Here is a 17,450-nt window from a genome sequence, read left to right on the forward strand (position 1 = left end):
TTAAATTAAAAAAAATAAAATGTATATTAATGAGCATCATTCACAGAAATTATGCAAAAATATTATGAGTGTAGAGGATACTTACACACACAGAGAAAAGGAGCCTAACTGGGCCTGGAGAGTTCTGGGGGAGAGGAACAGTGGAAGGCTACAAAGATGACTATAAGAGTAATTTACGATGGATCTAGATCTTGAAGAAAAAAGACTGAAGGAAGGAGAAGGGATGGTAGGACAGAGTGTTAGGTATGTGGAGCTTTGCAATGGCATGAGAACATGCCAATTAGAACAACCATGAAAGAGAGAACACAATCACCCCAGGGTCTTCAAAGCAGTCAAGAACTGAGCTAAAGTTGCATGTAATGGATACAGGGTGCTAGAAATTGGACACTTGTCACATTCTTTGCATAAAAATCTACGTTTATAATCCCTTTGATCCACCAACTTCATTTCTAGGATATATCCTACAGATATAATCCCATATGTTCAACACAATGTGTTTAAAAATTTATCACAGCACTATTTTTACCAAAAAAATTAAAACAACCTGAAAGTAAACATAAATGACTCTCAACTGTGCACTACTTAGCAAATTAGAGCAAATCCATGAATTAGAATACTATGCAACCCTTATAAAAATGAGGTAGCATTGTATGTACTTATATGGAAGCATATTTGAGATAATTTGTTAAGTTAGGAGGAACAGATTAGAATAATGTATTTAATATGCCAACATCTGTTTAGAAAATGTAATTTTGAGGACTGGGGTGTCAATAGCAGAGCACCGGTTTATTGTATATTAGGGCCTGAGTTCAATACCCGGTACCTAACAACATAAAACAGACTATTGGGATCTAGTCTCTTTTACCAGAAAACTTAGCTAAGTTAGAATCTTTCCTAACTCTGATTTCAATGACCAAAGAGTAGTCTCTCTTTATATGCAAAGGATGTATTTCAAGTTTCTCAAAGGATGGCTGCAAACACAGATCAAACCCAACATTACATATGCAAACCTTTGTTTTTCCTGTACATATATAGTAAGGTTTAATTTATGAATTAGGTACAGTTAAAAGATTAACAACTAGAACTAAAACTAAATAGAACAATTAGGACAACATACTGTAGTAAGAGAGATTTCATCTTACTGCTCAAAATAGTATAATATTCCATTTGATATTTTCAGATTACAGTTGACTATGGGTAACTAAAATTACTGAAAGCAAAACTGTTGAGGGGATTTCTGAATTAGCCTATCACTCAATTCTCAGTTCTCATACACAACCCCCCTTAGGCTATTCTACTGAAATCTCTAAGACTGACTCTGGTCATTTCTTCTTCTTTTTAAGTCATTATAGTTTTCTTTTTTTTTTTAAGAAATTAAATTATGAGCTAGGCAACAGTAGCTCACACCTTTAATCCTAGCTACTCAGGAGGCGGGATCTGAGAACAAAGATCTGAGATCAAAGCCAACCCGGAAAAAGTCCAAGATACTTTTTCTCTAATTAATCACCAAAACAGCCAAAAGTAGAGCTGTGACTCAAGTGTTAGACTGGTTCTCTTAGGCATAAAAGCTCAAGAACAGTGCCCAGGCTTTGAGTTTAAACCCCAGGACTGCATGTACACGCGCGTGCACAGATACACATGCACACGCAGGCACACACATACACATTGAACTATTATGTTTAACTGAAAACATTTTTAAAGAAGAGTTTTAAATAGAAAATCAAAATTACATTCTATACCTGTACTTTATTCCTAAATTGACGTTTTGCTGCATTTATTTTTACAAAGTAACATTATTATTTTTCTTCTGTCAGCACTTCATATTTCAAAGTTTCTGTTATGAAAAGCATCTTATGTAAAATGATGTTTTATTATTTAAAATGCCATATATTAGGAACAAAAAGAATTTGTGTGTCATTCACCAACTCTTAGATTTCTCTATGATCATCATAAAGGTAGACTAATCACTTTCTATCCTGGACTTAAGTTATCCAAATCACATGTAAAAGTGTACATGAAATAGTTCAATACCTAATGAGATACAACAGTAGACACTGAACAAGTTGTTTGCCCTACTATGGACTTCAACTTGAGATGAGAAATAACCTGATTCCTTACTGTCTATGTGACAGAACTGAAACTGGGAGAGGCTCAGGGATTCCAAAGAGCTTATAACTTGTTAGCACCATCAGATCTTCAAGTCTACTCCTCCAGGAACAACTAGCAGGCCCTTTGAAAGACAATAATGCTGATTTTCCTTCTCATTAATACCCACAGAAATTCTGAATGGGCTAAATGATCAATTATTTAAAATAAAATCATGAAAGTAATTAAAGAAAATCTGGATGCTATTTCTTCAAGGAGGAAGGCTTTCTAAAATGAAGATCAAACAAAATAAAGCAAAACATTACTACAGACATGGCTATATGAAAGATTAAATAGTCCCTCTGATATAGGACATTGAACTTAATTTATGATAAATGACACACTGCTAGGTATAGAGAAAACAGAAAATGATTTACAGGTGACCATATGACCTAGACATATATTATTTGCTCATGAACTATAGCATAACATTTATATGTCATTTGTTTCTAGACTTAGTGAGCATAGTGTACAGCAAATAGTTGACATCACTAATATGAGGTTTACAATAAATAAGAAATATGTGAACATTCAATACAAAATATTAAAAAATGGAAACGCAATTAAAATATCATTCATAAAACAAACAATATAAAACATACGTTTAACCTTTCCAAAATCAAATGACAAAAAATATTAAAAGAATAATGTTTTCACTCATCAGATACAAAGATTTTTTTGTGATTAATAAAATTGTAGAAACACAGCTTAACTCTAAACTTTCTTGTTGGGTGGGTTGTTACACAATAGAAATGCCAGCCCTATGGAGGTTGAAGTAGGAGAAAAAAAGTTCAAGGCCAGCCTGGGCTACATAAGACTGTCTCAAAAGCAAACAAACAAACCAAAGGAAAGTATTGAATAGTACATTCAGTGTTCACAAAAAAATATACAGAAAAAATTAAATCTAAAAACATGTCTGCATACATCTCTCTAGGAAGGTCTGAGATTTAAATGGCACTTGAGTCATGGAATTTTTAGTCACATTATGAATATAAGACTACAAAGTGCCCATCCCAAGGTAATGTGTTAATAGGAGTTATGACTAATGGAACTGACAGTAGGCACATAGAATCCATAAAAAGGAAAAATCTCTGTGAATTACAACAGTCAAGTCAAGATTCATGAAGGTCTAAAAGACTTAACTACATTAAGATAAGTAAGCTGTTTATAGATTGTAAGAAGGCAGAGGAGGATATTTCAAACAAAAGAAATAAGAACAGAATTACTAGGACAGAAAAAATTACAAGTGGCTCCTGCAGCAGCAAGAAGACAAGATGATTAGGCGCCAAAGGTTGAAGTAAGGAAACATTGCATTTTCAGAGTGCCAGATGCTGTTTTCTTTCATGTTGTGCTTTTGTGTTGCTGAAAATCTATACTAAAAATTTTAAATCCATTAGCAAGTGGATGCACTAAGTATAAATAGGACCCCATTTGCTAGGTGAAGAAATCGAAGCCTAAGGGGTCAATTGCCCAACTAACTCGGCAATTCAAGTGGTAAGTCCAAAGTTCCCCAGCTGGTTTGTAACAGTAGCAAAATAAATTCTCGGGTAAGCCTGACTCTTAAATTAATGCTAGGAACCACATTCTTCTTCTTCTTTTTTTTTTAGTGGAACAAAGTAAAACCAGACTGCTAAGACTTGTTTATATACTATAACAAGATGGTCAATAAAATGAAAGGACTACTCAAGATGAAAGTTCAACTGAGAATAACCTAACTGAACTTGTACTGGAAAACTGCATACCCATTATGGAAAACAGTACAGAGGGTCTTGAAAATTGCTAAAAAGAAAAACAACTTCTGTCATTGCCAACGACATCAATATATGCATAGAGATCATTTTGTTTCAGGACCTACATTATCTCCCAAAAGCTAAACTTTTTAGTCAACTTTAAATCACTTTCTTTTTTTTCTTTTTTTTTTAAATTTAATTTAATTTGTGAACATACTGTACAGAGGAGTTACAGTTACATGGGCAGGATAATGCGTACATTTCTTACCAAGCATTGCAGCCTCCTCCTTTGTTTACCCTTCACATCCCTTCCCAGCCTCCCCCCTCCCCCCCTAATCCCAATCCTTCTCCTTCCTCCCCCCCCAGCACCCCCCCCCCCCCCCCCCCCCCCGCACCAAACCAACGTTGTAAAGTTCGTTTTGGACATGACAACTTGTACTTCTCATTGTTGCAACAGGTCCACCTGTATCCTTAAACAACTGGTTTTTCCCCATCTCCTCCACAAGTTATACTGACATCAAATATAGTGAAAGCAAGGGTTATACTGTGGGGGAGGGACATACAAAGCAACAAAGAGATAATCTTATAAATGTGTTAGAAACACATGCATGAAAGAAAAAAAACATTAAAATACACATCTAAGGGTTCATTTTCCTGACATCACATTATCTGACCTTTTCCGCTTGACTCATACATATACTAGATATTACAAATAAGGGAAACCATGGGACCTACGTTTCTTTGGGCCTGGCTTACTTCATTTAATATAATTTTTTCCAAGTTTTTCCATTTCCTAACAAATGGGGCAATGTCATTCTTTCTGATGGAGGCGTAGAATTCCATTGTGTATATATACCACATTTTCTTGATCCATTCATCTACTGAGGGGCATCTGGGTTGGTTCCATATCTTAGCTATGGTAAATAATGCTGCAATAAACATAGTTGTGCTGGTAGCTTTAGTGTGGTCTTGCTTGTAAACATTAGGGTAAATGCCCAAAAGTGGGATTGCTGGGTCATAGGGGAGCTCTATGTGGAGTCTTTTGAGGAACCTCCATACTGCTTTCCAAAGTGGTTGAACAAGTTTACATTCCCACCAACAATGAAGTAAGGTTCCTTTCTGTCCACATCCCCTCCAGCATCTGTTGTTGTTAGAGTTCTTGATTTTTGCCGTTCTAACTGGAGTGAGGTGATATCTCAATGTTGTTTTGATTTGCATTTCTTTTATGGCTAGGGATGTTGAACATTTCTTCATGTGTCTATTGGCCATCCTTCTTTCTTCTTCAGAGAAGTTTCTCTTTAAGTCTTTAGCCCACTTATTTATTGGGCAGTTGTTTCTTTGAGGATTTGTTGTTGGGGGGTTTAATTTTTTGAGTTCCAAGTATATTTTAGATATGAGACCCTTGTCCGTTGTATGGCTAGTAAAGATCTTCTCCCAATCCGTGGGCTTTCTATTGATCTTGCTAGCTATGTCATTTGCCCTGCATAAGCTCTGCAACTTTATGCAATCCCATTTGTCCAACCTTTCTTTGATTTGTTGTGTTTCCGGGTCTCTATTCAGAAAATTTCGGCCTGAGCCAAGGAGACCCAGGGTTTCTCCTATTCCATCCTGTAATGTTTTCAGAGTGTCTGCTTTGAGTTCAAGGTCTTTGATCCATTTGGAGTTGATTCTGGTGCAGGGTGATATATAAGGATCTAGCTTAAGTTTTCTACATGTAGTTAACCAATTTTGCCAGCACCATTTACTGAAGAGGTTGTCTTTCTTCCATTCTATTGTTTTAGCTCCCTTATCGAAGATTAGATGGCTATAGGTCTGTAGGTTCATTTCTGGGTTTTCAATTCTATTCCATTGGTCCTGAGGTCTGTTCTTATGCCAATACCAAGCTGTTTTGATTACTATGGCTTTATAGTAGAGTTTGAAGTTTGGTATTGATATTCCTCCAGCAGTGTTCTTTCCGTTGAGGAGCGTTTTTGCTATTCGGGGTCTTTTATTGTTCCATATGAATTTTTGGATTGCCTCTTCTATTTCCTTGAAGAATGAGGGTGGAATTTTGATAGGTATTGCATTGAATTTGTAGATAGCCTTGGGAAGTATTGCCATTTTCACGATGTTAATCTTTCCAATCCAGGAGCATGGGAGGTTTTGCCATTTTTTAAGTTCTGTGTTGATTTCCTTTTTCAAGATTTTAAAGTTTTCATCATAGAGGTCCTTCATTAAATCACTTTCTTTACATAACTGAATTGTTGGCAGCTTGCTAGGAATGAAACTCTAGTGTGATATTTGAGGTTATAAATGATAATATAGGACCATAATTTTGAAAGCCACTAAAAACACTTACCTTTTCATAAATGGCATATTGTTTGGCTTTCCTATTTTAATTTCAAAAAGAAGCACTTCTCTTTGGATTTAATTTATGCCATATTGTAGTTATGAAAACGAATAATGTATTTGATTTATGTAATATACATGCATATATAAAAATAGATGGAAAAAGTATCTTTGAAGCCAGGGTAAAAATTATTGTCCCTGGGATTCTTTGTACTTTTAAATGGCATGCATACTGATGAAAAGCATTTCACAATTTCCACCCACATATGGACCGTGTGAATGTGCATTAATGTATCTGAAATAATGAAAATGTTCTTTTTATTTTGCCTATACCTTTATTCAGCTTTTTCAAATCGAAATGAATGCTAATTTCTAAGCAAAAATTTCTATAGCATGGAATGTTACAAGCTTTACCATGAAGCTTAGAATTTTCTTTAATTATGTATTCATATATCTGCATATATACAGTAAATAAACTGATTCTCTCATATTATTTTCAAACATTTACTTCTATCTTATTATTTTCCCCACAGTTATTCTCTGATACCTGTTTTCAGATTAGAAACTTCATGTCTGAATAATGGAACTGGCATTAAAGATGTATGAACAGAAAAAAATGTCAGATGGTGAAAAGTAACACTCTACAAAGAAGTTTGTATCTACTTCCTTTCTACAAAGCAACAAAACTTCCCTTATACAGCTATAACACATAGGCTGATCATTAGAAAGCTACTACTATATTCAAATGTTTATCTGGTATGTGCAGAAAATAAAAAAACACCACTGAGCAAATGAGATAACTGGGACAACTGGGGAATTAGTTAAAAGTAAATCTTAAACATATTCAAGAACAAGATGTTATCTTTTGGATATATATCTATAATTAAGACTCCTTTAATTAAGGAGTCTGACTAGAAAACGTTCAAGAAAGAGTTGAATTGGAAGGTAAGAACAATTACTGACTATTAACCATGAATCTTTTTCTCCCTAAGGGAGCAGAAATGTCTAGGAAAGTGAGGACACACTGTGTCTGTGCGGAAGCAATAATATTAATTTCCAATTTCATCTGAAACTCCTTCAGTGAGTTGACCTAAAAAGTGAGATGACCTATAGCAATCTATGAATGCATACACAAAGGCCATTCCACAAAATAGTCTTCATAAGTATGTGTAGCTGAAATTTCAAAAAGTGAAATCTTCAAATTATAAGTATTTAAATGGCATTTCAACTAAATAAAAGCTCATAATTCCCTGAGACGGCTAACTCACAGTCCAGCAGAATGATTACTGGAAATGGGTACTCAAATGGTGCAAAATGAAGGAAGAGAAAGGACAAAAGGTATCAACATAGATATAACAGAAACTTGGTAGATGGTTTCTAAAAAAAAAAAAAAAAATCAATGTGTCTCCTCACCTTTCTTTTCCCTTTCAGATGTGAATCTAAGCGTTAGATTTTCATTCTTTTCCCCATCAGGAGAAATAGACTAACAAGAGGTAATTTAGTAGGCTATGTGCGATGAGCTCTAGGAAAACTAAAATACACATTCTTATGAACTTCATTTAAAAATTATGATATCATTGCTACACATTTCCAAATTTCAAAAATAGCTTTAATATACTGTAAAACTGCATTGTAAATATGCTTCTTATTTACAACTTTTCTTGGAGAAAGAATCCTAAAATAAGAAAGCCTCCAACCAATATATTCATAATAGCACCAGTTATAAACAAGTACCCAGTAAAATTTGAATTCCTTCACAAATTATGGGCCTCAGCAAATAATATTTTATGAAGTCAGCTAGGTATTGTGGCTCATGTCTATAATCATTGATATTCACTGAGATCCCTCACCCCATCTTAACCAACAGCTGAATGTGGTGGTGCACATCTGTCATCCTACTGAGACACATAAGTAGGAGGATCATGGTCTAGGTCAGCCCTGGAATAAACCCAGGATCCTATCAAATAACAGTCCAAGTAGGAAGGGCTGAGAGACATGACTCAAGTTGTAGTACATGTATGCCTGCCTAACAAGCACAAGCCCCAAAATTGCAAAAACAAAACAAAACAAAAAACCCAACTACCTTATGAAGCCATAATTAATTGGGATATATATGGAAATGTTCATGACAAAAAGAAAACAAATTCTTATTAGACTACGATCACCATGACAAACACAAAACATGTGCAACCAAATCAGAAAAGAGAAAGGAAAAATAGGCAATATACAGAATTATCTGGAAAGTAAGATACATAGGATACTTTACTTTTTATTGTCATAAATTGTGGGACTTTAATCAAAAGAATCTTTCAAAAATGGCTGAATAAAACAAGACAATGTTTTATGTAATCATAACTAATTTCTCATTGATTGGAATGGGAAGGAAGAATAAAAATAAAACCCAAAGGAACTAAATGTTGGTGAAATCAATTTACCCAAAGGTTTTATGTCAAGGAGGACACAAAATGCAGTCCTGTCTTATCTTACTATAGTGATTTAATAGTAAGGAAAACTTCTTCATACATTGTTTATATAGTTCAATGCATTATTAATATAAAGCATACAATTTACCACAAATGTGATTAAGATGAATTGTCATTGTGAAAAATATTTACATCTTTATTTGTTTTGTTTTGTTTTGTTTTGGGTAATAGCAGGAATTAAATTTAGAACCTGTGCTTGCCAGGCAGGCACTCTACCATTTGAACCACACCCCCAGTCCTGCCTTTTTTCCTGGTTAATTGAAGAAATGAGTCTCTCTGTATTTGTCTGTACAAGCTGTGTCTGAACGGAGATCCTTAGATCTCCGTTCAGAAGTAGTAAGAATTATAGGCTTAAGGCACAACACCCAGCTCTTTATCCCTTTTAGTGTTTGTCTCCACAATTAAAGAATGCTATTTTCCCATCAAAAGAATTAGTAGAATAAATTAGATTTCTCAGTTTTTGGAGGAACAATACATTTCATACAATTCATAACTCAGTTATTTTCATTCTTTTATTTTGGGGGGAGGGAGTCATTGGGCTTGAACTCTGTGCCTGGGCACTGTCCCTCAGCTCTTCAGCTCAAAGGCAAGCATTCTACCACTTGAGTCACAGAGCCACTTTTGGTTTTCTGGTGGTTACTTGGAGATAAGAGTCTTATGGACTTTCCTGCCAGGCTGGCTTTGAACCTCTATTCTCAGATCTCAGCCTCCTACGTAGTTAGGATTACAGGCATGAGCCACCAGCACCTCACTTATTTTCATTCTTTAGGGAAAGTTTTGAATGATTGTAAAAGGAAAAAAGGATGGAGAATCATATGGAAAAGTAGGCAGGACAGGCATATTGTTCCCAAAATGTCATGCAGGGATTACTTTCAAATGTATTGGAAGGATCAGATTAATGAGTTACCTATTTGTCACTTGCATTCATATTCAATTTCACCAGCTAGCCAGCAATTTAGACGCTTTCTGTAACATTGAAGAGTGTCAACTAAATTTAAGTATTACCTACCTGCCATTCTTCTACAGAAAGACCACAAACACAAGGAAATTAAATTATACCCATATTCTGTGCTTTCATAATTAAAAATAGAGTAATCAGATCAATTCTTTGCTTATAGAGCCAAGAGGACAGTCTATTAGTCAATTGGCAGAAGCATTTTCTGAGACAGTATGCACTAACACTTTGTGATAGTTAAGCCAGCCCAGAAACCTGACCCCTTTAGTCTAGGAAGGTTTCTCTGCCCTTTCCTTATGAAATGGCTTTACCAGTTCATGAGTGGATCATTAGTCATGGAACAAACTCCTGGCTGAATCAACCAGCTCCAAACCAGGAACCAACCGACTCCTTTCTCTCAGATTTTTATTTGTTTTTAAGTGAGGAAAGAGGAATTTTCTTCCCTCCAATGTTTATTATCCTTTTAATGACTATCATGTTTGTTACTGTAGTGAATTAGAACAAAGCTGGGTGTAGTAGTATACACCTGCAATTTCAGCACTTCGGAGACTCAAGATCACAAGTTTGAGGCCAGTCTAGACTACATACTAAACCCTCTCTCAAATCCTTCATCTAAGAAAAAGATCGGGAGAGAGAAAAAGGACAGACAGGGAAGCAGGTAGAGAATGAGGCCAACAAACACAAACACAGTCAAGAAAAAAAGAAGAGACCTGAGGTAAGGAGGTAACTGGGGCCCTATATGCAGACATCCCCAACAATCCTACTTCCACTGTTTGGAATACAATTCACCTCAATGAAAACAAATCTCCTCTTTTATTCAAGCCAGTTAGGTTGCTGATACTTATAACCAAAAATCCTAAGCAAATACAGTGAATTGAGTAGATAAGTATTGACTCGTTAGTGTAGCCTAACAATGCTTTGTAAGTGCAATAAGAATTATATTACTCCACTAATACTCTCATAGATTATGTTTGCCTTATAAAAGAGAAAAAATCCTTTAAATGTTTCTAAAATATATCAAATATAGTAATTTTATCATTATATCATGATTTCTTAGAAAAGTATTTGGCTACAGGACAATTACAACACGAATCAAATGTATGGCAAACATTTAAGTCATATAACTAGGGCAACATGTGGTAGCACAAGCCTATAATCCAGTTACTTCAGAAGCAGAGATCAGGAAGATAGCAATTTGAGGTCTACCCAGGAAAATTGTTTAGCAAGACTATAACCAATAAGCGAGGTTTAGTGGCTGGTTCCAGCTACTGGGATCAATCACGAGATACTATCCAACAAAAATAACTGAAATAAAAAAGGCCTGAGGGCATTACTGAAGGGCTAGAGCAGCTGCTTGGCCAGAGAGACCCTGAGTTCAAAGTCTAGTACTGAAAAAATAAATTCTACAAAGAGTAATTTTATGATAAAAATAATTTCATAAAAGTTTTAAATATGATTGCAATAGTTTATCAAATGTACTTATAAGTTTAAAAAATTGAACAACAACTATATATATATACATACATATATATACATATATATATGTATATATATATATGTATATATATATATATATATATACATATATATATATATTTAGCCTGGCAATGATTACTCATGCCTGTAATCCTAGCTACTGAGAAGGCTGAGATCTGAGTATAAGGGTTTGAGGCCAACCCAAGCAGAAAAGTGTCCTAGTGTCCTATTTTCAGTTAACCAACAGTAAACAGGAAGTGACTCTGAGGTAGGCTCTATCTAGCCTTAAGCAAAAAAGCTCAGGGACAGTGCCCTGGCTCTGAGCTCAAGGCCTACAACCGAGTTAAAAAAAAAAAAAAAAGATAGATGGATGGAAAGATTAATTTTATAAAATTTCTGGGTAATCTTATGTGGCAAAAAACAATAAGTAATGTTTTCATTAGCCCAAATTGTCTTTTCTATCACTTATACAAAACATTTTTCTCCTGGTTAAAATCCAAGTCAAGTATTCTCACCAAACTCAAATCAAGTCATAATGAGTTTTGGTAACAAAGATCACACAATTTTCTGTTTCAGGAACCATTTAGCACATATGATTCCACTACACCGAGCATTCTGTTTGCAAGTCATTGAAAACATTTGGATTTCAATGTCATGAAATGTCTGATATCATCAATATTGTGCAGCCAACTGAAACCAAACAAAGCAGAGATCACTTAAAACGTGATGAGTGGAGGTATGGCTCAAGTAGAAGACCACCAGAAATGAGCAAAAAAACAAGTGAGAACTCAGTTAGAACCTAAGCACAGGCATACATACACATACAAAATATATACGTGAGAGGAAAAAATAAAAACTTCCTTTAAGCCAGTGGTTCTGGGTCTGTTACTACTCAAGACATCCATGAGAATTAGTTGAAAACCAAGACATCTCCAGAAAACCAAACATGTGCACATGATTAACATCTTGAATGCAATTTCAGTTGTTCCTGAAATTTGATGTTTATCCAGGGACAATGGATTAGGAAGCTGAGAACTCTTAAAAAGTCCTTTTAAGAAAAGAGCGCTACAATCACTTGTCTAAAAAGAGCCAATATATTTTTTCTATGTGCTACTCCTGAGCCAAAACACTAATAGGAAACACAAGGCATTAACACAAAACTTTACCTCTTCAGTAATTTTAAGGCCAAAATGGACCCATACAGAGCACCCAGAATACAGAAACAGGATATGTGTCATACTGTAATGACTCTCAGCAAACCTTTGGCATACAGCAGGGATGCCTTCCAAGCAACAAGGTTTGCTTCAGGCAAATTTTAAAGCCTATCAAAACAGTCCTCACTCTTAAATGCACTTCAAAAATGACAGGGGTAGATTAAGATCTCAGAAGGCTTTGGTAACACGGTTGTTTTTGCCGAGAACTAGGCACTGAGGCAGCAGAGTCGCTTCCCGTTTATCCTTTACACTGGGTTTTTGTTCCTACAGATCCTTTTGCCTTCTTACCCTGTGCCTTAGGAGGCTGACCTCTATAGTTCAAAGCAAAGAGTTCCCTACTTTCTGGTCTGGTCTTGGATGAGTTGTTTCTGCCAAAACTCATGTTAAGGATTGCTGCCAATGTGACAGTATTGACACGTGGTGAGACCTTTATGATTAGGGCCTCATGGGAGGTGAATGGGTGGTGATTATACCCCCATGAAGGGTTAATGCTGGTCTCGGAGCATAACATGGGACTCAGTGAAGTGCCTTGGTTCCCTTAGCAGATGATGGTTCTAGAGGTGGCCTGGCTCCTCTCTAGTCTCTTCCTTCCTGCCTCTCCACGTGATCTCTTCCAAACAGGCTCTGCCACCATGATACTGCCTTCCATGAGGACTCTTACCCAGGCTGATGGAAACCGCAGATTCTGGGACCTCCACAATTCATAATGGTTTGAGAACAGAACACAACGTTTTTATCTGTACCATCAAAGGGTGACATAACACTAAATATTTTTCATAGTGTATAGGCTTTTTATTAATTGTAATATATTTCAATGGAAGTAAATTTACTTCTTTATAAATTTCAAAATCGGCATATTAAATTTTAATGTATCTTCTTAGTGGATGTTAAACACTGGATTTATTTCACAAACTAAACAAGAAGGATCGGGGAATGGTGGCTCATGCCTATAATCCTAGTTAGTCAAGAGGCTGAGATCTAATGATCACAGTTAGAAGTAAAGTCTGTGAGTCTCTCAACTCAAATTAATCACACATATTCACATATAAAAGCTGGAACTGGAGCTGTGGTGTAAGAGGTAGAGTCCTACCCTTGAGTACAAAAGCTCAGGGACAGTGTCCAGGACCAAGTTCAAGGCCAAGGAGCAGCGCGCGCGCACACACACACACACACACACACACACACACACACAGATTTTAAAAAAGGAACATTTTTGGAGTTAATTTTCAATTTAACATTTTGCATCTTTGTATAAATTTCAGGAAAAAAATCACTAGTATGCACCATGAGATAACATTATTTTAAGATAATTAAACTCAAACTGTTTCATACAAAAAAAACACATAATACAAATAAACTACACATCAAACTACCCATACCATTTTTGTACAAAGTTTTAGGTGGACATGATCATATCAAACATTACTTGAAAATTAATTATGCCATTTGTTTTCTATAGGTGAGTATGTAAAATATGATCAGTATGTAAAAATAGGGGGATATTTATTTATTCCGTTTTATTAGCATACATTAATCATACAATGGGGGGGCTTTGTTGTAACATGTCAACATATATGCACATATATCCCGATCAACCTCAAAAAGTGGTTATATTTATTGCTAAAAATCAATACATGCTGCTAAGAAACAATTTAAAATATAATTTGACCTCCAGGGCATTTCGTGTTCCAACTTTGTGTGCCTCAGGCAGGAAAAGAAAAGGAAGTGAATATACCCTGGGGAGTCTTTAAAAAATGAATTCCACTGGAAAATCTTTTCCAGAAAGACTGTTTTCTTCCTTTACAATGTGCTTTATTGTCAATAAATGCTTTGAACAGAATAAAGGCAGATGCTTACATTTCTACCCACATCGCAATCATTTCTTCAATTTCACTTGGTTTCCCTATGTTTTTATGCTCATTCTGTTTTGCTAGTCAGTGTGAATATGGTAATTTTGTAGAGTAGCAATGATGGTGATGGAAATCTAGATTAGTTAATGTAATTTACCTAGAATATCAAAGATCTAGCATAGAGGAGTCAAACAGTGACATTTCTCTGTAATGGTTTTCAGCAATGTTTAAGGAGAGGGGGCAAAAAGGACACTGGCATCTCCCCTTCCACCTGCACAGGCTTATTTAATTATTTATGTAATTATTTAATTAATCATCTAATACATATATAATTGGCATTTTCTACCTACTTGTTTTTGCACATGTGCCAGTTTGGGAACTTGAACTCAGAGCCTGAATGGCATTGCCCCTAAGCTTTTGGCTCTATCTAGTGCTCTATCACATGAGCCACAGCTTCACTTCTGGCTTTTATTGGTGCTTAATTGGAGGTGAGAGTTTTATGGACATTCCTGCTCTGGCTGGCTTCAAACTGGAGCTTCAGATTTCAGCATCTTGAGTAGCTAAGATTAGAGGCATGATCCACCAATGCCCAGCCTCTATGTTTAAGTGAATAATTAAACAAAATTAATAAACTTCAATGAGCTTAAACCTTCATCCTCTATTTCTGCTTTTAGTTATGTTACTCTCTTTAGAAAGTATGGACCTTTTCTTTTCTTATGGTGCTAGGGATCAAATTCAGGACCTCACACTTGTCAGGCAAATGTTTTGCCAATGAGTTGCATCTCTAGCCCCATGGACTTTCATGCATGAAAAAATATGTATAAAAGAATTCAATAACCATAAGGCTCCATATTCTAATGAAAATTAACTCACATTTTAAAATCCGTCTTCTAAAAAAACCTAGACACAAATCGCTAGTAATAATAAACTCAGAGCTGTTTCTGGATCCATTTCTTACTATTGAGAGGGGGTAAACTTACTAGTTTGTATTATTGGTATTACTATCATTGGATAAAATTGTAACCTTAGTAATAATCTTAGTTGGGTTATCATGTTAGTTGGGTCATCCTGGGTCAAGTAAAATTCTAACCCATAATAGGTTAAGTTTAGTTTGTGTGTACAAAATAATATACCCATGACAAAAATGAAGAAAGTTTAGGAAAGTGTCTTTTCAAGCCTTAAATTATACCATATTAACTCAAAGGCTATTTAAAGCACAGAGCCTGGGCTCTGGATTCCAGTAAGCCTGATTTATTAGGTAAGCAGCGGACCCAGTGCTCTTAATTTTTAATAATTTCAATTAACTAAGATGATAGTGATTGATTATAGAACACAAATTGAGAAACAGTTTGAGAGAAAAGCAAAATGGATATTTTCAACATCTATCATTCCTTCTCCATTTATTACATATGACAGAAAAACTTTTTAAGGATTTGAAACCAGTTGCTTCTTGGGAAAAGAAAATTTACAACTAATTTATTTAAAAACATAAATACATAACTGATTAAAAATTAACCTTCAAGAGTCACAAAGGCTCAATAGCTATGAACATATGATCATAGGAAATGATGTTTATCAAAATAAACTATAAGAAAGGGGGAAAAAAACTAACCTTCAAAGAGGAATCACAATAAATACCTCTGCTATACTCCCACAAACCTCACTTCAGAAGGAAGTATAGTTTTTAAAGAAGTTACAAAAAGAATGAGAAAATTAGACTTCGTCATTTACCAGAAAAAGAGTAAAGTCTAAGCTGTGTAGTGTTCAAAGCCAAGCTTTTCGTATTTGGGGACTTTGCTTGGATCTGGTAAGAAGACTTTAATGTAATAAGATGAAATGTGATGGCTGGAAGTCTGGTTCCATTTCCTCCTTCAGTTTCATCAATGCAGCTTTTTAAAAAAAATTGATCCAACCATATTCCCTTTACCACTTAGTTCTTCTGAGCCTCTTTCCTGAAACCAAATGCTTACAGCTATGCATGCTTGTGATGATTGATTCCAAATGCACAAAGGGTGTCAAGGATGGTGGAGACAGCCTAGATACATCAGCAGCGACAGAACCCGTAGTTGCTTTATTTCGCTATGATATGGCATCAATATGGGAAAATGATTTAGGAATTTTACTACTCTCTCTCCACCTATGGGTGTTGGATAAGATGTATCAACTTCATAGATAATTCATGTTTATTAGCTGCTTCCTAATCCAGAGATATCATTTATTAGGATTCAAATCAACTCAAGCAATTTTAATCTCTAACTCCTGAAATTTTCCTATTTTTAGACAAATGATTGATACAGTATGGATATCCAATCGTATTAACATTATTATTATTATTATTGAGTTCATTGTTATTATTAAGGAATCACGTCATGAGTACAATGTTTCTTGGGCAATGTCACTCTTTCCTCCCTTTTTCCCTTCTATCCTCACCCATGTTGCATAGTTCATATTTTTTACATACTCTTTTAAATATGATGACTACATTGCTCCCAATTCGTTTTTGGAAAAAAAATAAATCTTGTTTCACTTTATTTAGGACAAAAATAAAAAATAGTCACAAACCAACCAAAGAGAAAGAGAAAATTGTGAAAGAAGCTAAATAATAACATAAACAAAACACCTTGCCCAGTGAAACGAAGCCCAGAATAGTTTTATAATAAACCTGAGAGCCTCTTCCAAGCAGTTTCCTTCCAGTTCCTGAAAAGTATCAAACGATGTGTGTAATACAGTGTTACATTTGTTATATTTCCAAAGAAAAACACAACCATAATGAGTTGGTATGGCTCATTATGGCTGTGGCGATGGTAGCTATCCAGGGAAACACATCACTCATATCATTCTCATATATAGTCAAGTTATTGCTAGCTTTAGTGTACAGTACATTCTTGCAGCTCATTCTACCAATGATGGAGCCTATGGTGCCTGACAATGAAGGATATAAGTAGAGGAACTAAAACAGAGACTATAAAATTCTCCCCAACCACAGCTGTATAAAATAATAAGTAGAGGGCTGGGAAGGTGGCTCAGTGGTAGAGTGCTTGCCTTGCACACATGAGGCCCTGGGTTCAATTCCTCAGCACTATATAAGCAGAAAAAGGCAGAAGTGGTGCTATAGCTCAAGTAGTAGAGCATTAGCCTTGAGCTGAAGAGCTAAGCAATAGCGCCCAGGCCCAGAGTTCAGGCCCCATGACCAGCAAAATAATAATACTAATAATAATAGTAATAATAAGTAGAGGAGCCCATTATCATTGTTCCTAGTCAAAATTAGA

The 17,450-nt window shown here is 35.4% G+C and overlaps 1 protein-coding gene across 1 annotated transcript in view; it reads right to left on the reverse strand.

Annotated features, from left to right (window-relative positions):
• Positions 1 to 17,450, reverse strand: part of Adam22 (ADAM metallopeptidase domain 22) — a 184,939-nt gene that overhangs the window by 108,121 nt on the left and 59,368 nt on the right. The gene's annotated exons all lie outside the window — the stretch shown is intronic.

The sequence above is a fragment of the Dipodomys spectabilis genome, unplaced genomic scaffold, assembly GCF_019054845.1.
Source record: "Dipodomys spectabilis isolate Male_0828 unplaced genomic scaffold, ASM1905484v1 ptg000089l, whole genome shotgun sequence".
In the NCBI taxonomy this organism is placed as follows: Eukaryota; Metazoa; Chordata; class Mammalia; order Rodentia; family Heteromyidae; genus Dipodomys; species Dipodomys spectabilis.